We start from the raw sequence: 24,708 nt of genomic DNA on the forward strand, positions 1-24,708 counted from the left end.
AATAATAAATGAGGCAGAATTAGCTATGATAGAATTAGAAAACACCATGTGTCAGTATGAAGATAAGGAAGACTTAACTATACTACAATCAAAACTAAACAATGAGCAAAGTAGCATTTTTCAAGAAGTAACAAAACAAATTGCACATGGTGTAAAACATGCAAATAAAGAATGTTCCTGCCATAATTATAAACCTATACTACTGTATGTCAGTGGTGAAGCTGGTTCTGGCAAAACATTCCTAATCAAAATCATTAGTAAGTTCCTTCAACAATTGACAAACAACAAACTGTCAGCTGTTGTCACTGCCCCCACAGGTTTAGCTGCCTACAACATAGGTGGTGTTACATTACACCGTTTACTACTATTACCAGTAGAACACCAGAACAAATTAGACTATTAGAAACTTTCTGCAGAAGCTGCAATGGAATTACGCAGAGTATTGAAACAAATGAAAATGCTACTAATAGATGAAGTGAGCATGGTCTCCAACCTGATGTTAGCTTTGATTCACCTCAGATTACAAGAAGTACTCAAAACAGACTATGAAGAGCTCTTTGCAGGAAAACACATTATTGTTTTTGGAGATCTGCTTCAATTAACACCAGTAAAAGGTGAGCCTATTTTTAAAACATTAGGACACAAACTCCGCCGTAAAACTGTTGGCAGCATTGTAAATGTCAACCTTTGGCAACATTTCCAATACAGAGAATTAACCCAAAACATACGGCAATCTGCAGATCTCACTTATGCCAACATTTTAAAAAGTATCAGAGTTGGTATACTTTCTAAAGAAGCAGAACCAATATGAAAACCCGGCACATTAATGCACTTTATGGCGATAATGCATGTGCTACAGATGTTATGGAACAATTAGCCCACAAAAATGTCAATTGTATGGCCTTAATGCCAACTCTTGCAAGCTGTTTCAAATTCAATGAAATCATGCTAAGTAAAGAAATGCAACCAATCATGGAAATTAGCGCCACAGACAAACTAGATGTACATGGTATGACACTACCCATGTGTGTCCAAGCCACAACAAGACTAAATAGTTTAGAAAAATCAATCTCAAACACAGCAGGCTTAGAAAAGATATTAAAATTATCCTTAAATTGCAGAGTAATGCTTAAATGTAACCTTGACGTGGACCAAGGACTAGTTAATGGAGCACTGGGTACAGTTGTTGGCTTTCAAACATACCCACGCGACAACAAAATTCAGTTTGTCAATATACTCTTTGACAAACTTTCAGAAGTAAAAAGGATAGGACGCTCAACAGCTAAATTCCTTCTCTTCAAAGATATGTATGTACGCAGAGAACAATTTTCTCTAACTCTTGCATACGCAGTCACGATTCATAAATCATAAGGTCTTACCCTAGACAAAGCAATGATAGATATTGGTAACACGGTCTTTAAAGAAGGCATGAGCTATGTAGCACTATCACGCTTACGTACACTTGACGGTCTATTTCTAATCAACTTTGATGCAAGTAAAATAAATGCTGATATTCCTTGCATTTTAGAATACAATAGACTTCGCTCACTATACACACCCCACCTAAACACATATTCTGTTCCACAAAAAGTAAAACGTTATAAAAGAAAAATAAATCAAACAGAAATGCAACAGGATGTCACTGCAAATCCTCCAAAGAGAGTAAAAGAAACTAATACTTCATCAAGTACCACAAGCAAAAAAGAATCAATTAGGGAAAGTAAACCAGGTACTTCTTTAAAGAAGGAAGACAAACTCCAAAAAAAGCAGTTAGATACAGAACTACCTGGACCATTTAAGTTCTCAAATATAGTTGGTGTAAATTGCTACGCAAATGTAGCAATGAATTTTTTATTTCAATTACCACCAATTGTTGACAACATTTACTTACACAGTACAGACCCATTGTGTTTGCAAATGTTAGTACTTCACAGAAATGCAGCAAACAATCCTGACAACACGTATAGTGTTTATGGAATAAGCAACAATTGGACTACTGTGCTGGAATGGTGAAATTCACTATAAATTCACAGGAAGATCCACAAGAATTTCTAATGTACTTACTACAAGTACTGGAAAATAAAAACATACCTATAAATGAAATCTTTCAGATTTCATACATGTGGAAACATACATGCACTCTCTGCAACAATGTGACACAAGAAGAAATCCCCAATGATCGCTTCATATATATATCAATACCAAATTGTGAATCCATTCCATTTCAGCGACTTGTACAAAATGCAAACCATGGTAGATTATGCTCTACCTGCAATTCAGATAATCGCTCCACGTTAGTAATACAAACACATAGTAAATACATAATACTAATGCTTCTACGTTACAATGCAGATGGTACCAAAAACAACTGCAAGCTCACTGGATTCACACATGGTCAAATATCACTTGGTAAGAAAACCTTCACAACAATAGGTATAATCTACCACGCAGGAGCCACAACAAATTCAGGGCACTACACTGCATATATAAAAAAGAAATGTGGATGGTTTGAATTTAATGATCGTACCATTACTCTAAAGCAGAGATTTCCAGGAAATCTTACAAACGCTTATTTGATGTTCTTAAAGCCAAAATTTGATAACCAAACTGTATTTAAACCCTAAGTAAACTTGTGTTAAAAAAATATAAACTGTTAGAAAACTCCAAAAGCTATCTAACTGCTCAAAGATTCTACAACAACTAATCAGGTAAATGAATACCACTAAATTAGACCAAAAGATACACAGTTAGAATACGCCAATTGGTATCTAACTGTCCCAAAATTTAACAATATCCAAATAGATAAATCAATACCACTAAAATATATCAAAAAAATAGACAGTTAGAATACGCCAATTGGTATCTAACTGCTCCAAAATTTTATAATATCAAAACAAATAAATAATATGTTACTGCTCCAAAAAAATACAACAAGCCAAAGTATAAAGCATTAGCCAGAAACAACATGTGAACACTGAAAACAAACAAACAAATAAACTGTAGCCCTGGCAACAACCACCGCAGCATATCACATCCATAGAGTCAAACATTTCAACTATGGTCTATGGAAACTTTTAATGTCTGCGGACATTATGAGTGTTCTTAGAACACTTTCAACTTGCCAGCGAACAATACGGACAGCGTTTTCAGGACACCCCCTACGAACATTTCAGAACAACGCGATAGTTCTTAGAACACTTTCAACTTGACAACGAACAATACGGACAGTGTCCTCAGGACACCCCCATTTTGTTTATTTGCGAACATTTCAGGACACTGCGAGTGTTCTTAGAACACATTCAACTTGCCAGCGAACAATACGGACTATGCCTTCAGGACACCCCCTACGAACATTCCAGGACACCGGGAGTTTTCTTAGAAACGTCTTCAGAACACCCCCATTTTGTTTATTTGCGAACATTTCAGGACACCGCGAGTGTTCTTAGAACACATTCAACTTGACAGAGAACAATACGGACAGTGTCCTCAGGACACCCCCTACGAACATTCCCCGGACACCCCGAGTGTTCTTAAAAGCCTCTTCAGAACACCACCATCTTGTTTATTTGAGAACATTTAAGGAAACCGCGAGTGTTCTTAGAACACATTCAACTTGACAACGAACAATACGGACAGTGTCCTCAGAACACCCCCATTCTGTTTATTTGCGAACATTTCAGGACACCATGAGTGTTCTAAGAACACATTCAACTTGACACAGAACAATACGGACAACGTCCTTAGGACACCCCCATTTTGTTTATTTGCGAACATTTCAGGACACTGCAAGTGTTCTTAGAACACATTCAACTTGCCAGCGAACAATACGGACTACGCCTTCAGGACACCCCCTACGAACATTCCAGGACACCAGGAGTGTTCTTAGAAACATCTTCAGAACATCCCCATTTTGTTTATTTGTGAACATTTTCGGACACTGCGAGTGTTCTTAGAACACATTCAACTTGACAGAGAACAATACGGACAGCGTCTTCAGGACACCCCCTATGAACATTCCCCGGACACCGCAAGTGTTCTTAGAAGCGTCTTGAGAACACCACCATCTTGTTTATTTGCGAACATTTCAGGACACCGCGAGTGTTCTTAGAACACATTCATCTTGACAGAGAACAATACGGACAGCGTCCTCAGGACACCCCCATTTTGTTTATTTGCAAACATTTCAGGACACTGCGAGTGTTCTTAGAACACATTCAACTTGTCAGTCGCAAACCCTATTCATATTTGCGAACATTTCAGGACACAGCGAGTGTTCGACAATGTCTTCAGAAGACCCCCATTTTGTGTATTTGTGAACAATTCAGGACACCGCGAGTGTTCTTAGAACATATTCAACTTGACAACAAACAATATGGACAGCGTCCTCAGGACACCCCCATTTTGTTTATTTGCGAACATTTCAGGACACTGCGAGTGTTCTTAGAACAGTTTCAGTTTGCTTGCGAACTAAACAGACACATTTGAGTCCTCAGAACACCCCCCATTCAGTTTATTTAAAACATTTCAGAAAACCTGTGATGTCCGCAGACAAATCGAACACAAAAAGAACATCTAACACATAAAAAACACAACGTTCATCCTATCTCATACACTCCCACCCTCCCCAAACACTCCTACACACCAACACACTCTACTAAATAGAAATTTTGAACAAAGTTTCACCGCTCCGTCCAATCAGTGAACACGTTGCATGTCTGCGAACATCACGCAAGCCGATTGGCCAATCAGGACACTGTCCGCGGAGTGAACAGGGAAGTGTGTCCGCGGACCTAACACAGATATCACTAATTTTTTTTACCTACTTTTTGGTAATTTTAAAAAAAACTACTGGACGGATTTTCACCAAATTTGCAAAAGCACGCTTTTGGGACCAAGCCGCTGCTCCTGGTCCAAATTTGGTGAAAATCCGTCCAACGGTTTGGGCTGTAGACGCGAGCAAATATGTTTTCCCATTCAGTCTATGGGAAAAAAAAAGTTTTGGGACCCCCCCTATAACTTTGCCCTCCCTGGACGAATCCTCACCAAACTTTGCAAAGTTTGGTGAGGTTCCGTCCAGGGAGAGCGAAGTTATAAGCCGCCCAAAAAGTGCTCTTCCTATAGAAACACCAACTTAACCATAACTACATGGCCACTACTGTGACCATGTAATATATATATATATATATATATATATATATATATATATATATATATATATATATATATATATATATATATATATGTCATCCATGTAACTGACTTGCCATCAGTCATTCGAGGAGCACTCGCCTTCGGATATTACTTCAGAGATTTACATCACTCTCAGCATGTCTTTTATAACCTCTTTATTGGTTAAAAGTTGGCATCCACGTATATAATATGCCTTGCATTTCGGCTTTCCCAACAAAAAGTTGACGCGTTTCGCGGCGTTACTCGCCGCTTGCTCACAACCACAGTAGTGGCCATGTAGTTATGGTTAAGTTGCTGTTTCCATAGGAAGAGCACTTTTTGGGTGGCTTATAACTTCGCTCTCCCTGGATGGATCCTCACCAAACTTTGCAAAAAAAGTAGTTGGGTCACTCTGAATTGCACAGTTTGGTGAGGATTCGTCCAGGGGGGGCAAAGTTATAGGGGGGGGTCCCAAAACTTTTTTTTCCCATAGACATAATGGGAAAAAACTTTGCTCACGCCTACAGCCCAAACCGCTGGACGGATTTACACCAAATTAGCGGCATGTGCGGCGGCTTGGTCCCAAAAGCGTGCTTTGCTTTATTTGGTGTAAATCCGTCCAGTAGTTTTTAAAAAAATGACAAAAATGTAAGGGAAAAAAATTAGTGATATCTGTGTTCGCTTCGCGGACACACTTCCCTGTTCGCTCCGCGGACAGGACGGTGATTGGGCCAGCAGCTTGCGTGATGTCCGCGGACATCTGACGTGCTCTCTCATTGGAAGCGTGCAGTGCGTCTGGCTTCAGAGACGCCCGCCATCTTTGTTCCTCGCATGAGAGGCTTTGTATCCCGCATGCACAGTAAGTCCCCCACCCCCGCTCATGCCTGTGTCTGTCTCCTGTTCCTCCCACCCCCGCTCATGCCCGTGTCTGTCTCCTGTTCCTCCCAGCCCCCGCTCATGTCCGTGTGTCTTTCTCCCTTACGCCCACCCCCCGCTCATGCCCCGCTCGTGCCCCGCTCGTCTCTCCCAACCGCCCACCCCCGCTCTTGCCCCGTGTGTCTCTCCCCACCCGCCGCCCGCTCATGTCAGTGTGTCTCTCCCCACCCGCCGCCCGCTCATGTCCGTATGTCTCTCACCACCTGCCCCCGACCCCCCGCTCATGCTCCGTGTCTGTCTTCTGTTCCCTCATCCCCCGCTCATGCCCCGTGTCTGTCTCCTGTTGCCCCTCACCCCCCGCTCATGCCCCGTGTCTGTCTCCTGTTGCCCCTCACCCCCCGTTCATGCTCCGTGTCTGTCTCCTGTTGCCCCCACCCCCCGCTCATGCCACGTGTCTGTCTCGTGTTGCCCTCCACCCCCCGCTCCTGCCCTGTGTCTGTCTCTGTTGTTCCACCCACCCCCCGCTCATGCCCCGTGTCTGTCTCCTGTTCCCCCACCCCCTGCTCATGCCCCGTGTCTGTCTCTTGTTCACCCCACCCCCCGCTCATGTTCTGTGTCTGTCTCCTGTTCCCCCCACCCCCTGCTCATGCCCCTTGTCTGTCTCCTGTTGCACTCACCCCCCCTCATGCCCTGTGTCTGTCTCCTGTTGCCCCCCACCCCCCGCTCCTGCCCTGTGTCTCTCTCCTGTTGCCCCCTGCTCATGCCCCGTGTCTGTCTCTTTTGTTCCCCCCACCCCCCGCTCATGCCCTGTGTCTGTCTCCTGTTCCCCCACCCCCCACTCATGCCCCGTGTCTCTCTCCTGTTGCCCCCCACCCCCTGCTCATGCCCTGTGTCTGTCTCCTGTACCCCTCCACCCCCCGCTCATGCTCATGTCTGTCTCCTGTACCCCCCCACACCCCCGCTCATGCCCCATGACTGTCTCCTGTTGCCCCCCCTGCTCATGCCCCGTGTCTGTCTCCTGTACCCCCCAACCCCCGCTCATGCCCCGTATCTGTCTCCTGTTCCCCCCACCCCCCGCTCATGCCCTGTGTCTGTCTTCTGTACCCCCCAACCCCCGCTCATGCCCCGTATCTGTCTCCTGTTGCCCCCCACTACCCCGCTCATGCCCCGTGTCTGTCTTCTGTACCCCCCAACCCCCGCTCATGCCCCGTATCTGTCTCCTGTTCCCCCCACCCCCCGCTCATGCCCCATGTCTGTCTCCTCTTGCTCCCACCCATGCCCCGTGTCTGTCTCCTGTACCCCCCCACTCCGCGCTCATGCCCGTGTCTCTCTCCTGCTGCCCCCCACCCCCCGCTCATGCCCCGTGTCTGTCTCTTTTGTTCCCCCCACCCCCGCTCATGCCCTGTGTCTGTCTCCTGTTCCCCCCACCCCCTGCTCATGCCCTGTGTCTGTCTCCTGTTCCTCCCACCCCCGCTCATGCCCCGTGTCTGTCTCCTGTTCCTCCCACCCCCGCTCATGCCCTGTGTCTGTCTCCTGTTGCCCCCCACCCCCCGCTCATGCCCCGTGTCTGTCTCCTGTTCTCCCCGCCCCCGCTCATGCTCCATGTCTGTCTCCTGTTCCCAATACCCCCCGCTCATGCCCCGTGTCTGTCTCCTGTTGCCCCCACCCCCTGCTCATGCCCCGTGTCTGTCTCCTGTTGCCCCCCAGCCCCCCCTCATGCCCCGTGTCTGTGTCCTGTTGCCCCCCACCCCCCGCTCATGCCCTGTGTCTGTCTACTGTTGCCCCCACCCCCTGCTCATGACCCGTGTCTCTCTCTGTTGTTCCCCCCGCTCATGCCCCGTGTCTGTCTCCTGTTCCCCCCACCCCCCGCTCATGCCCCGTGTCTCTCTCCTGTTGCCCCCCACCCCCCGCTCATGCCCCGTGTCTGTCTCCTGTACCCCCCGACCCCCGCTCTTGCCCCGTGTGTCTTTCCCCCTCCCACCCACCCCCACTCTTGCCCCGTGTGTCTTTCCCCCTCCCGCCCACCCCCGCTCTTGCCCCGTGTGTCTTTCCCCCTCCCGCCCACCCCGGCTCTTGCCCCGTGTGCCTTTCCCCCTCCCGCCCACCCCCGCTCTTGCCCCATGTGCCTTTCCCCCTCCCGCCCACCCCCGCTCTTGCCCCATGTGTCTTTCCCCCTCCCGCCCACCCCCGCTCTTGCCCCGTGTGTCTTTCCTCCTCCCGCCCACCCCCGCTCTTGCCCCGTGTGTCTTTCCCCCTCCCGCCCACCACCGCTCTTGCCCCGTGTGGCTTCCCCCCTCCCGCCCACCCCCGCTCTTGCCCCGTGTCTCTCCCCCTCCTGCCCACCCCCGCTCTTGCCCCGTGTCTCTTTCCCCCTCCTGCCCACCCCCGTTCTTGCCCCGTGCCTCTTTCCCCCTCCCGCCCCGTGTCTCTTTCCCCCTCCCGCCCACCCCTGCTCTTGGCACTGAATATATATATATATATATATATAAAATGAAAAAACATTGTTAAAGTGACGTTATGGTTACAAGTAAAACTGAAATCATCAGAAATTCACCAGTTAATTTAAGCTAAGCAAACATAACACACTCCACCACTGTGCACTGCTAAGACTAACACCCAGGACATCAAAGATGACATCACAAATGTCATTGATGACATCACTGAAGACATCACATATCTGGCCCACTTGTTTTTGTTTACTGACATGATTAGGCTAGTTTTTTGTTTTGACTAACAACAAGAAATCGAAAAATGTAAAAGGTGCTATACATCTACACATTAATATATGTATATTTTGCTTCCTTACACTTTAATCTGAGCACATAGTGCACATACATGGAGCAATAAGCTTGCCTCAAACACACAATTAATGTGTGTTCCTGATGATTAATTCTAATGTTACTGTCATTTTTTGGTGTTGTTGTTTCCTTCTTCCTTACTTTAGTTTCCCGGTATGTGCCTCTAATTTGTATGCATTGTGTGTTTTTATATGTATGTTTTTTACTAATAGAAGTGTGTGCTAAGTTTTCAATTGCTACCTACTTATTCCATGTTTAACATTACTTTCATAGGTAGTATTTATTATTTTACCATTTTAAATGACCAGTTTACAAATATTGTGCTTATAAAGTGCACGCTGCAACCATTTCCTATATGAATATAAGATTAGGCTCCTCTACTAACAACAACACTAGAATATCATGATTTGTTTCCATGAGTACATTCTTTAGTAGTTTAAGTAGTTCATGATAGGTCTCCCAATCACCCCTACCATCTGGTTTCCAACATTATAAACTTAACCCCTTTTAGAGACTGTTTATTAAAATGAATTTGATATGTGATGCCTCCTCAATGTCCGATCACTCCCAGCTCATGCATCTGATATTCATGACCTCATAACCAACACTAACATTGACCTATTAGCCATCACTGAAACATGGTTACATGAAGCATCAGGCCCCGCCGTTGCACTTGCACTACCACCTGGCTTCACCATACTCAGACAAGATAGGCCTGATCGAATAGGAGGCGGAGTAGCCCTCATCTACAAAGAGAACCTCCAGCTCCGACCTGACAGTCACCCCTCGACCAACAACTCTGACCTCTTATCGGCCAAACTCACACTGTCACCCAACAGCACCATCTACATTCATCTACTATACCTCCCCCCAGGAAACACCCCAGACTCCCAGGACAACATTATTCATATCCTCAGAAACAACATCAAAAGCTCCACCAAAACCCTTCTACTAGGAGACCTCAATCTCGGATTCAACAATACTAAGGACAAATCTGCAGACACTCTCACCAAGGAACTCAATGACCTGGGCTTCACCCAAAAAGTAGAAAGTCGTACTCACACCAAAGGCTGCATTCTTGACTGGATTGCAGACCATAACTGCCTTTCCACAATCACCTCTAATTCCTCACTGCCCTGGATTGACCACAACTGCATCGAGTTCTCTATTCCTATCACCGAAAACCACAAAACTCTGACCCCTGCTAGCGCTGCACAAGTCAGAAGCTCTAAAAAACTCATAGAGGATAACCTGCGCCCATACCACAACACCTCCGAGCTAGCTCCCCCATTCTCTAATGACCCCAATATCCTAGCAGACATCTACAAAGATGTCATCACCAAAGTTATCAATGAAAAAGCACTGCTCGAATGGAAAAAGGAGAAGAAATCCCTACACACCAACTTATGGTTTACTGAAGAATTGCACTCAATGCGATCCCACAAAAGAGCAGCACTAAAAAACTGGCAATCTGACCCCTGCACCAGTAACAAAAACAAATTCAATTCAATCTCCCACCAATACAAGATAGCTATCACCAATGCCAAAGCCAACGCTTTCAACGCACGAATCTCCAATGCCAAATCTCACTCCAAAGACATCTTTGCCATTTTTAATGAGCTCCTCTCCCCCCCTAATACACCGGACGAAATAATCAAAGATGAAGCTTGGTGTACCAGCATTCAAGCTGCCATGCTACACAAAATTGACCTTCTCCAAATGAAAATCAAAGACCACTGCAAAGCACTTCCTCAACAGTCAGGCACTAAACCTACCCACCTCGTCTAAGCCCGCCATACCTGACTTCTCCTTCAGAGACGTCACTGAATCAGAAGTCATTAACCTACTAAAAAATCTCAAACACTCCCCCTGTAAAGGTGCTATTTGCCCACCAAAACTCATCAAAGACTGCGCAGACTGCCTTGCGCCGCTCTTCACGGCATTCATCAACGCGTCCTTTAAAACAGGCATCATCCCAGCTAACCTCAAAGAGGCTTGGGTCCAGCCGCTCCTAAAAAAACCTACTCTTGACCCCTTACAACCAAACAACTACAGACCATTAACCATGGTGCCATTCCTGTTGAAACTACTGGACAAAGCCGCACACTGCCAAATCCAACATTTTCTGGAAACTCACTCCATACTCGGGACTAGGCAATCAGGCTTCCGGAAAGGACATGGCACAGAAACAGCCCTGGTAGATCTGAAGAGCCAGATCACCCAAATCATGGACAAAGGCAAGCCTGCTCTCCTGCTCCTCTTAGATCTCTCAGCCGCTTTCGATCTGGTTGATCACACGACTCTCCCTACACACCTCACACACTCAGCCAACTTCTCCAAAGAAGCAGCCCTCTGGATCACTTCCTTCCTAGAGGGAAGAGCCATGAAAGAGTTCTCGGACATCGCCAATGCCACGCACATGACAATCCACTGCGGGGTCCCTCAAGGATCTTGCACTGCACTCACACTCTATAACTTGTTCACCAATCCCCTCTTTGACAAACTTGACTCATAGGCATCACATACACGAACTACGCGGATGACACACAAGTACTCCTACCACTTACAGGATCATACAACAAAGACGCCAAGGCACTCCACACAATCTACTCCATCATCAAGGCATGGATGGCAGTTAATGGCCTCTGCCTCAATGGTGACAAGACTGAAATCATGATACTAGGTCAGCAGAACACCATAGACAAACTTGACAAACTGTACGCTAACTTCTCCATTGACAACTCCATCATCCCCGTATCCACAGCCGTAAAGACACTGGGAGCATAACTTGACTCTTCATTATCTATGACTAGACAAGTCAGCGCAATCACTTCCGCATCCGCAAACACCACCAAACTCACAAACGCCATCAAACCCTACCTCTCTAAACCCAACTGCCTTTCTATAGCTAGGGCAACCATTGGAGCCCAACTGGACTACTGCAATGCACTCCCAGCAGGCACATCTGCCAAAAACATAAACAGACTACAAGTCACGCAGAACAATGCTCTCCGGGCCGCTCTTAGTATCCCAAGAAGAGAGCATATCACCCAGGCCAGGCACTCAGCCCAATGGCTCCTGGTCAAAGAACGGATCACTCTCAAAATCCTCACCCTCACTCACAAATGTCTCTCTCTCTCCGCCCCGTCCTATCTATCTGAAACCATTCTCAAACTCTCCTCCTCCCGTCCCACCAGGACGCAATACTCCAACCTAATCTGCATCCCACGCACCAACAAAGCCAAAACCGGAGGTCTAAGTTTCCCCTACTTACCTCAGTGTAGCAACATTTTTGTCCAATTTACAAAGCTTCACTTTAAAACTCTGACATTCCCCACCTTCAAGGATCATTTTAAACACTTCTATTATACACTTTTTGCAACTTTTTCCACTGACAAGCATGAACGTCTGACTTCATCGCAGACAATCTGGACACTGTCACATGACCACACGCTCATGTGTGGCATGATGACGTGTTTGCGAACGCGCCCGCATTTCAGAACTGCACTTTTCAGCTCATGTAGGAACTTTGAAGCTCACAATGTACCCTTGCACAGCTCCTACACCTATTCTTGCTCATTATCCATTAACAATCTAGCACACAGCACATACTTGGAAGAATATTAGCAAAACTACGGAGGACACTGAACACTATGCATGAGCTCTTAACGTGCATATATTATCTTGGAATTCTAGGGGTTTGTTAACATCATTAATAACAAGGAGGTATTACGATCATTTACCATTATATGCCTGCAGGAAACTCTTATGCTGGAAACACCCATAATGGATGGTTATGAAGTGATTGGTAACCAAGCCAAGCGTAGTATAAAGGGCAGGTCTTTTGGTGGGATGCTAGCAACCACGAGGTGTAACCAGGGGCTCCTCAGGAGACACATTAATTCTGGAAGGTCCGACATGTTGGTTACACTGTTGACATGGAAAGATGTGATGACAAATATGAGCCAAAAATGCTCACTTTTTTAATATATATTTTAATCCAGGTAGGGTTTCTGTATTTGAGTTTTTGGTGGGATTTTAATTCTGAATGTCTGAGTGGTGATTGGTACTGTAAGGCAGATAGGATCGGTTTTTCAATCAAAAATAGAGCTAATGGTCACCTGCTCAGGCATGAAATTGCTGCATTTGACTAAGTTCCCTTGAATGGTTGATCCCAGAGGGACATCGCTCCAAATCTTTCTTGGCACAATAACCAGTGGTGATCAACCCTTTATTAGGTATTTGTATCAGTGGCTCTGCAAGTTGAAGAAGGCGCCCTGAAGATGTTGCGTTCTGACTCTAGTGACCATTCTATGGTATCATATCTATACACAATATTTGGCTTCCAAACAATAGAATCTTTGAATTTAACTATTACAGTTAATCCCATGGATGGAATTGTGATATGGTCCCACAAAATTGCCTCATCGTTTAATAATGCAATTGAGGACCTTTTTATTAGTACTGGAAAGGAAGTATGTGATCCCTTCAATTTTGAACAGGAACAGATTTGTAAATGCAAACACGGCCAATCTCAGAAAAAAACTGGATTACCCACTTCAAGGAACTTTATAATGTTAAAGAAGTGGGCCATGTTACCACCTACAGCAGGCACGTTTGGTGTGGAGCCAGGCTCTGGGAACTGGTTGATACACTTAAATTAATTAGGTGTAGTAAAAAATTAAATGTGCCAGGTCCTGACAGGCTCTCAGCAATGACACTAAAGTCTGATGTGCCTATGTGGGCAGAAATCCTTTCAGCCTTGGTCACCAGAATTTTGGTAACTCAATCAATTCCTCCTTCTTGGAGGCTAGCAGTGGTAGATTATTCCTTCTGAATTATAGACCAATTTCAAACTGGACACCTGGAACAAAATTGTTTCTAAAATGTTACTTTATCAACCCCAAACCTGGGCTGCATGTACAATTATCTAGATATGTATCAGACAGGATTCAAGAAGGGAGTGGGCACAGGCCTAAATAGTTTTGTGGTCTCTCTGTTTAAAGCATTTGATTGCGTCAATCTCACAGTCTTATCGAAGGAGATGTTTGACTGTGGATGCCCACCTTCTCTAATTGGCATTCTTGTGGCCCCTTATACAGACACACAAATAAAGGTTAGGCTTATTGGGTAATCAAAGTTTTCATGAGCTAACTTATAAATGATGTTATGTCTAATTACATTATTCATGTAATCAGTTATATACAATGCAATTAATGTTGTTGCCAATGATGGCATCAGTGATGTGACTTTTAATGGCATTAGTGTCCCCATACAACATGTAATTAGGGATGTCATCAGTGATGTGATCTGTGATGTCATGATTGTGGTCATAATCTGCACAACAGGCGGCACAGAGTTAAGTTGGCTTTAGCTGAATTTCAGTGATTTTGTTGCATTAAGTTCTCACCTTAACGTCACTGCAACTAAAGTTTTTTCCTTGAATTTCAAATGTTTTGTTACAATGTATTGCTCACTTTAACGTCCCTGCAACTAAAGTGTTTTCCTTGAAGTTCAAGGGTTTTGCTATTCCATAGATTTTTAGAATGCTTCCAGACCAATAGCATGGTCTTCAGCCATGGTCAGTGGACATGGCCTTTGGCCGTGTCCACTGTCCATTTTAAAATGCTACCAAATCACTAGCCATGACCTTCATTCGCAGTGAAGGCTTTGCGATCTGACAATGTTTTTAAGCAATACACAGTGACATTAAATTAATTACCATGGAGCACATACTTTGGTTAAGCAGCGTTCTCCAAGTGATACACCCCTTTTCGGCGCCATCATTTTGGTGTGGCTCGAAATGGTATGCCTATTTCTGCCGCAGCGCCCATTACGGCACACCCGTTTTGGCGTGAACACCTTTCCGGTACCGTTATTTTGGCACAAGGGATGTTTGGGCGTGGCTGACATTGCAGCCACATCTAAATGCCCTCATGCTAAATAAGATCACAGGACTGCCTTACAACAAACCTCGCCACCCCCCACTTGCGTTGATTTTCTTTTAATTACATTAATTAAATTTAAAAAAACACAGCCTGAACCCCGGTCTGTCAGAGTTTGAGGCCCAGCATGTAACCACTAGATGACAATGTCTTGGTGCTTCATGGGGCATACATTTCATACTTAGCCTATAATTTAATATGATCAAAGTATTCATAACAAACTCTAGTCCAGCCGAGAGATACTGACCAGGTCGGTGGTGTGTAATAACGGGGATAAGCACCCCATAAATTATGACCCATGCCATTTAAGGTTTTACCGCTAATACACACACGTTTATTCTTATTTCTGTCAATACTGACTGCAAGATTTGAACTTTTGGTGAACTGTAAGGATATTTGGCGTGTTACAGTACAGAGTACAGCAATACTGCACAAGTAGCAACATTTTTTTTTGCAGCACCACCACCACAAGGGTGCAGTGCATTGCTATATGGGTTAGCAGATTAACAAGGAAAGACAGACTATTCAGTCAAAAACGATTTTAACATATAAGATGCAAATCTATTTTTACAGTTAAAAGCACACGTGTTCATTTAAAAATGCACACTATTTTTCACCTGAAATGCCTATATTGCTAGAGACACATTTGAAAATTAACAGCTAACCTATTAACCATTAACCTGACTAATAAAACCTTATTTTAATATAACCCACTAATAAAATGTGTTCTCCACTGCAGAATTAGGCATACTCTGAAAACCATTTAAATGTGTGTGCAGATTTTTTCTCTTCTCTTCTCTGCCTGATTCTCCGTGTTTTTGTGCACAGTAACTGCAGGAAGGAGGAAGTCAGATTTGCAACAATTGCAAATGTATAAGCGAAGCTATTGTTGAAGAGTAGGAGGATGAGAGATGATGGATTTCATTGGGACACGTCATACAGAGGGCTGAGAGGAAAGTTTTAGTGGGCAGTATCAGGGAAAAAGACAGGCAGACATCTTTCTGCACTACTGGGGAGAAGACCTGGCTGTGGGGTCCTGACTGAATGCAGATTCCGGTGTCCTGCTGCAGTCGAGACTGGGGAGAGCTGAAAGAAAAACCTTTCCACTGGCTGAGGCATTCCTATCTGAAAAAGCTGAGAATTCCAGGCAACGACCCCGGCTTGAGAAGGCAAGCGTTCCTTTTTGCTGGAGTTAATCCAAGAGAGCCACATTCACAAAGAGAACAACTGAAGAACACTCAGATAAGGTAATTACCTAAGCGTGGGAGCCGGGTGTGTGCACGAAAATATGCAGTCAGTGTAGGATTCCTGTGCGTGTCTTAATCAAATACCAATGTTGCAATTTGAGTTCTGTTCTCCGCCACGCTCTTTGCAGTGTGACATAGAAAATGCTTTTACTGTACCATTTTATTTATTTCTGTAAAGAATGAGATCATGTCTAAATGCAACTTTTATAATACAGAAAATATTTGAAAACAGACGGGTGGTTTATTTTCTATTTACCATTACAATGCCAATGATGTGGGGAGATTTTTAAACAGTGCAATGGTCATTTTAAGACAGATGTGTGCATGTCAGAATCAGTATGAATAATTGTGAGTGACTGTAGCATAACTTGTTGGAGGTACATGAGCCAACGGGAAGAGAGACTCTCTGAACATAGCTCCCTACCGTATATAAGGTAGTGGAAATTACCACAAGACTACCACATATAGCTCTCTGTCGTAAATAAGTCAGAGAGTTCGCCCATGGTGGCACACCAACACTATCACTGGAAATGTGGTATTCCTAGAATGCAGGTCTGAGGTCTCTCTAGTGATCACACGAAAAATCTAAGCAAAGATAAGGGATTCTGGACATTGGGGCCACAAATAAAACAAGGGAAGTATGTTCACCAAAATACCACCAACCACGTATACCAAATATGCAGGTCTGGGTGCTGAAATAATGCATGTCCATTGTATTATTGTTGCACATGGCCAAATCTGAATACAAAGAGTGATTATTGCTAAGGTATTTTTCGGGGGTAATAAAATACCGTCAGGCCCCAAATCTCCACAAAATACCCTACATATTTATGGTGCGTTGCAGGCCGGGAAAGTGATCATAGAGTACCTACTGGGCGTGGCAAGCGTGTCTCACACTGCCATTTGCACATTAAAGGGAACCCATTTTATAATAGCAGTGTGCCACTAAAAACGAATTTCAGAATGTCACAAAGGGAAACCACATTCTCAGATCTAGTGCAATATTTAGAGGCAAAGTTATTTGCACATGGGAATTGGTCTTCGAACAGTACCTTAGAATGGAGTAACCGCATTCAGGGTGAGGTGCAGAAAGAAAAACTAGACAATATTTTTGCAGAAGGCAGCATAATTCAGGTCTGCCTTACAAGATTATTGAATGCAGCCGATAAAAGTGCAGAGAAAGACTGTTTAATACGGCTATGCGGCAAAATATGGTTTATTTTAAACAAGTCCCTGCGAATGCAAGAGAATGATACTCAGCTAATTAACAGGTTAAAGACTGAATTAGATGGGGCAAGTAAAAATCAGGAAATGTTGAGAGCAGAATTGGATGTATGCCAAAAAGACATGCAATTAAAATGCAGAGACTTTGATACTCAGTTATCCAAAAGCAAGAAACAATTTGAAGATAGTGAGCAAGAATTGACACACTTAAAAGCCTTAGTGGATCACATTAGGCAGGATAAAGATGAGGTTGTTTCAGAAATGCAGATTTTACAAAAAGAACATTGCGAAAAAGAAGGTGATCTCCAGAGTGCAGAACAAGAAATGATTAAAATGATCCAAGAAAGAGACAAGAGAAATAAAGAGTTCAATGAATGCCAAATGCAAATGTGCGATATGCAGGAGGCGATTAATAAAATGAGTGATGAAAATAATTATTTGCATGATGAAGCCAACAGACTCCTTAAAAAGTGTAAGGACTTAGAACAGCAAATGTGCATTCCCAGGTCCCAGGAGAGGCGGCAGGGTACCACATTCAATGGAGTGGAGGTGAATTCTAGCTCTGCCCAAAGAGCTAGTGCCCCAGTGACAGGGCCGGTGACTGAACTTGGTTGCAGCGCCCTTGGGGGATTTGATACTCCCATTGGGGGCAGCCACCAATCTCATACACCTGAAAACAGGATTGAATCACAAAATAGTGCAATTCCATGCATTGCAACAAGTAGCCCCATAAAAATAATGAAATCCATTAAAACCCTGATCAAACCATTTAAAAAGGGAGGTGAATGCTGCATTGAGGATCACTTAGAAGCGGTACATGACATTTTTAAAGCACTCCAGATACCTAAGGAACAGTACAGACAATATTTTCATTTAACTTTAGATCCCCCGACGGCCAGCATCATAAGGGGATTAAATGAACAGCAGAATATGACATGGCTGGAGTTTGAAAAAGAAATTAGGCGTCATTTTTCTCCTTTTCAGTCATTGCAGGAGGCAAAGAAAGTCGCGTACACTATTACTGCTGGACCTAATACATCCCCTCGCCAATTTTTACAAGACTTAAAAAGAGCATTCTCTCGCTTTGATGTATCTTTTGACTCAAATTCCAATGAGTTTAAAACCGCATACTTCTATGGGCTACAGAAAGACATCATATCCCAATTGGTCCGTGAATTTGACCGTGACAAGTCCCTTGAATGGATTGTACATCAAAGCACAAAGCTATATGAGGTACTCTATTGTCAGGGTAGAGAAAGTGATAAAATGAAAGATACTAGGCCTAAATCTAAAGAACCCTCAGCCACAGTAATGGAAATCAGGTCAGCCAAAATGTCCCTTGAGTCTGCTCAAAGCCAAGGTAAAAATAATGTGACACCTGAACAAAGGGGTAATCAACAAAGATCGCCATTTCCTGTACCAATGTTCCAATCACATGATCCTAGTAATAGAGAGAGCTACATCAGCCCTAGATATTTAGGAGATAGACCCCGGGTAAGATACCGGTCTGATATGGCAGGTATGAACAATAACCAGAGACAAAATCAAGATCAAAGAAACGATGGTCCCTACCAGTCATTGGGGACACAGAGTAGGTTTGATCCCAACACCATGATATATGGTAATCAGGATAGGCCCCGATATGTGGATCGATTTACTGATAATGGAAATCAACATAGGGGCCAGTACCCACAATCTGAGAGACAGGACATGAGGCAAAACGTGAACTACAGTCCACGCCAGTACAATGATTCCCCACCAGGGGACTATAATCAAAGGATGGGTGCAACCCGCTCCCCTCCACAAATGAATCAAGAGTTCAGAAACCATCCCAACCGGTATCAATCACCTGAGAGGTATCAGAATAGATCCAATCAGGGGGAAAACAACCAATATCGACCTAGGCCACAGAAAGAGGATCCTAGAGAGATGGAAAGGTTCCAGTGCCTTGAGGCCCAAGTGAAAATGTTAGCTGAGCAAATAGGAAAGCTCTATACAGCGCAAAAACAACCTTCCAAAGAGGGGGCTGATGGCCATAGCAATGACCGGGGGGCTTCCGAAAAGTGACTAAGTACTCATGATAACTGCAGTGCCAAAATGACAGATTGCTCTGATATAATTTTGCATAACGACTCTGAGATGTCTAATGGATTAAAAATGAAAGTACCAGTAAATGAAATTGTGACAGAAAGTGCAAATACTTCTAAAAAAGAGGTACGGTTTAACTTAGAGCTAAATAAAACAGTAAAGATTTGCACAAATGAAAAAGAAACATTAGGAATTCCAAAAGAACAAAGGAACAGATTTAAGAAAAATGACTCATGCATGGGGAATACCAGTGAACAGGGAGTAAGTGGGGATGCCATAGCTCCTTCCCTGGGCAAGCAAAACAATGACCAAACACAGACAGAAAAAGGAAATACTCACAAGGAGGGTACAAGTCAATCACCTGAAAAATTCTTTGAGCCACATATTTTTGAAGAGGCTGAAAGGGCTGGTATTACACTAAATGATCACAAATGCACAGAATTAAAAAATGACAAATTGCTGAATGATGTTGTTACACATGTTCAGTTGGGAGGTTGTAATGTGGTCTCTGATGTTACCCAGATGGATGGGCGAACAGTGGCCACACTCCAAAAAACCTCTGAACATGGAGAAATGAATAAAATATCTCGCACAGAAATGGGTAAAAAGGAGGGAAAAATGTCTTTTCATTTACCAATGTGCTTAGCCAAAAGTGAAAAAGACCTGAGAAAGGTGAGCCCTGAAATCAGTAAGAATTCACATTTCTTATGTGTATTAGAGGAAGTTGAGGACAGATATTATGCACCCATCACTGTAGAAGAAAAATGCCACACCTTCGCTATGATTGACACTGGCGCACAGGCCACAATTATGTCCAAGGAGCTGGTAAAGAGTATCAATGAAGGGAGGCCTCCACAGAGTCAGATCACAGTGAAGGCAAATCAAGGCCCAGTGCATAACTTTAATGGGGAGGAGGTGCCCATCATAGGTGTAACTGAGGTTGACATAAAAATAGGAAAGCACAGAATGAAACAAGAGGTATTGATCACATCTATTTGTGAAATTCCATTTCTGATGGGGACAGATTGCCTGAAAAGATTGTCTCCTCTCATAGATGGGGTGAATGGAGTGCTGTGGTCCTTAACCAAAAAACCATTGAGGCCTAAGAAACTAAAATCACAAAACAGCAATATAAAAGAATGTCACACCGTTGCCAAAACAAATGATGCTGTGGAGGTATATCTCCAGAATAGCTGCATACCTAGTGTCACTGTTATATTAATGTGTCAAGACAAAGATCAGAGCGACAATGAAAAACTACCTGTACAAATATACTTGGACCCAAGGAAAGATTGGCAGACTGCCATAGACGAACACACATTACGTTTCTATTTAAAAGAGAAAACATGCAAACAGAATATTGTTCCTAAAACAGATTCAGAAAAACACATTACCACTCTGGCAGAAATACACATGGAAGATGAGCAACCATGGGTTCACGTTGGTATAAATGATTATCTTAAAACAATAAAAGCCACTTTAGCGCTTGAACATGAAAGGAGTTTCATTAATGAGAAATTGTTGCAAAAAATTATGGAGAGGGAAGAAATCCCGAAATTTAGGATTAAAAACCAATATGTTTCTGGGTTGGACAGTCCAGACTTTGAAAACCGAATTACAGGCAGATGCATGCTTAAAATTAGCATTGGGCAGAAAACAATTTACCATAATGTATGGATAGTGAATGGAGCACAAAATGAATTTTACATGGGCAATGACATCATGCACAGAATGTGTATGGTGTTAGATTTCCTTAATCAAAAAATACGGTCACGCCTAGGTGGGCCGGCACCTGAATTTGAAGACAAAAGAAGGGCTTATCATTGTGCACAACTGGTTCCTTATGCAGTCGAATTACAAATGAGGAAAGATACTATTATTCCTGCATTTACAAAACAGTTTGCAATAACACTGAAATGCAAAAATGGACAGCAGATGAAAGGCTCTGATGCATTTGTATGCCTGAATGAATCCATAAAACAGCAAGGCCTGGATTATGAATACATTCCATTGGTAGACATTGGTGAGGGATCTGTAAAAATCATGGTAAATAATAAAAGTTGTCAGGATATTCATTTAGAGGAAAACTCCCCATTAGGAATGGCCATACAAAAATCACATTATACGGCAGATTTAAATAACATGGTGATTGGGAATATTCCTGAAAAATATGTAGATGCCAAGGGCGAGTTGCCAGAACACCTGGACTCTCAGCCCAAAGGAATATTTAAAATTCATTCTGTGTATCCTTATGATTCAAATGAGACAGTGTGCTGCCATCAAGAGGATTGCATAATATTCAACTTAAATGAAAATGAAACAGGAAATCAGCCCATTGAAGTGGAAGCTGATATGCCAAAATATTTAAAAGTGGCAGCTCTACAAAAAGACACAGCCACACAGTTAGAGGAAAGCGCTGAGATTCCTTTACCAGAAGAGTTTCCAGAATTTTCCAGAATGGTAGAAGAGCAGATCTCCTTAGCGGATGCATGTGACAGCGATGAGGATCGAGACGACCTGAGGGAAATATTTATGGAGTTTAAGGATGTATTTGCAAAAGATGCTTATGATTGTGGTTTAACTGGTTTACATGTGGCCACACTACCAGAAGGTTGTAGCAGAAATCCAGTGTTTGTACGCCAGTATAGACTACCGCTGGCATGTTTAGAATCATTGCAGAGATTATTAAAAATTTGGAATCACGGGGAATAATTAGGCCCATTCATAGCACATCCAATACGCCTATTTTAGGTGTGTTAAAGCCAAATGGTCAATGGCGGCTGTGTGCAGACTTAAGAGAGTTAAATAAAAGAGTACCAGTATCTAGATGGCCACTACCATTCATTGATCAGGGCCTAGCTCAGATACATGGTTCAAAGGTATTTACCACATTAGATCTCACATCTGGATATTGGTGTGTGCCATTGGCAGAGGAGATACAACACCTATTTTCCTTTACATTTGACAGGACTCAATATGCCTGGCTTAGAGCTCCGTTCGGGTACATCAATAGTGGGAGTGAATTTGGCATATTTTTGAGAAAGGCCATGCCGGATGCAGCGGAAAGAGGAACAATAGTTTATGTGGATGATGTCCTGATAAAAAATGAAAACCTTAAAAGCCATTTTGATGAAATAAGACATGTGCTTGGCCAATTGCAGAAAGCAGGCGCCAAAGTATCTTTACAAAAAGCACAATGGTGCAAGAAAAAAGTGAACTTTCTAGGGCATGAAGTGACTGAACATGGGCTAAATCCACAAAGGAAGAAAATAGAGGCCATACAAAGATTAAAAGATCCTAAAAATGTGAAAGGAGTAAAAAGTTTATTAGGGATGACAGGCTATAACAGAAAGTTCATTGAGAATTATGCAGAAATCACTCAACCATTGACTAAACTGCTTAAACTAAATACTCCCTGGAGATGGGAAAGAGAGCAGTCTGATGCAGTGGCTAGATTGAGGGAATGTCTTGTAAAGGCACCATGTTTAGCATACCCCATAAAGGACAGGGATTTCTTTATAGAAATAGGCTTTTCTGAACATTGTATGTCAGCAGTGTTATCACAAAAACACGATTTGAATCACAAAACCATTGCATATGCAAGTAAGGCATTTTCCCAAGTTGAAATGAAATTTAATGAATGTGAAAAGGCCCTATTAACCACTGTGTGGGCGCTACAACATTTTCGCCCCATTGTTCAGGGAGAAAAGGTGATTATTGAAACAAATCATCAACCTTTGCAATTTTTAGAGAGTAAAAGAATTAGATCAGGCAATCTAGCGCAATCCAGAATCACTTCATGGACGCTGGCATTACAAGGTTTTCCCGTAGAAGTAAGATATGGGGCCTCATTCCGAGTACGGCGCTAACCAATGGCGCTATTAACGCCTTGGTTGACGCCGTACCCGGACCGGCAGCGCCTTGGTGGTTGGCGGAATTACCGCCCCATTCCAAGGTTGGCGGGGCGGTAATTCCCCAATCCCCATTTACCCTTCCCCATTCCCATTCTTGCCCCATAGGGCATAATGGGAGTGGGGAAGGCGTCAATTACGCCACCGTAAATTACGGTGGCGTAATTAACATCAAGGTCCCTTAGCGCCATGGTATTTAACGCCTGCTAAAAGCAGGTGTTAAAAGCACCATGGCGCTAAGGGAACTCGGAGTATGGCGGTAAGGGATTACCGCCACCGCTCTCGTTAGCGGTGGCCGCTATCCCTTACCGCCATACTCGGAATGAGGCCCATGGACAAAATAAAAAAAGCCCAATTGCTCAAGGGTTAGCTGACTTACATGACTGTGCAGCCGAACAAATACCAAATGAAATGGAAGTGGAAGCTAGTTTACAGGAATTTGAACAATCACCACACAAAGCTTTTGATGAAAAAACATGCAAGGATTTGCCAACTGTATATGTGGACGGTTGTGCTTTTCACATTGAAAATGACAATAATAAACAATTAGTGGCAGGAATAGGAAATGTCTGGTTGAAATGTGAAGGCGTTCCTAGTATAGGGATGAGGATTGGAGATAGGAGCAGTCAGGTGGCGGAATTGGCAGCCATCTATAAAGCAATTGCTACTGCAGTTGATAAAAAGTTCAGTGAAATTGTCCTGGTGACTGATTCTGACTATGCACGGAATAGCTTTGTGGAGTATTTGCCTGGTTGGAAAGCAAGAGGCATGGTTACATACAACAAAAAGCCACTTAAACATGGACAAATGATACAAGCCATAGACAAATTGGTGTCAGAAAATAATTTAACAATATACTGGAGAAAAATTCGTGGGCATTTAAAAACACCAGGAGAGGATAAGGAGGGAAATGATAAGGCAGACCATCTGGCTAAGATTGGGGCTGTGATGGGAGAATTGCTACCTATTGATTATTTAATGGGTGAAATACAAATTGATGCAGTCACACGTTCTAAAGCACCAAAGGAGGTAGATCAACCGGTGGTGCAGTGGAGTCATGACACGCCAGACCAAGACTTGATTGAGGCACAAAAGGATGATCACATTTTGGGAATCTATTATAATCATTTGATAGATCCTGAACAAAATCCTGTAACAGAAAAAGATTGTATGGGAAAAGAAGAGTTGAGGGTGTTATTAAAGAACAAAACACGAATTAGATTACAGGATGGACTCATGATTAGAGAGTCCATAACAGGGCAAATACAGTGGGTAGTACCCCTTTCATTCGAGGACTAATGCTACACCATGCACATGATGCCATAACTGCAGGCCATAGAGGTTCACAAAAAACATTAGAAATACTAAAAGATTATGCTTACTGGCCTCATATGTCCCAAGATGTGGAATTATATACTAGAGGATGTCTAGTATGCGCCCAATTTAAACC

The sequence above is a fragment of the Ambystoma mexicanum genome, chromosome 5p (assembly GCF_040938575.1).
Source record: "Ambystoma mexicanum isolate Mex_15411 chromosome 5p, UKY_AmexF1_1, whole genome shotgun sequence".
NCBI classification, from domain to species: Eukaryota; Metazoa; Chordata; class Amphibia; order Caudata; family Ambystomatidae; genus Ambystoma; species Ambystoma mexicanum.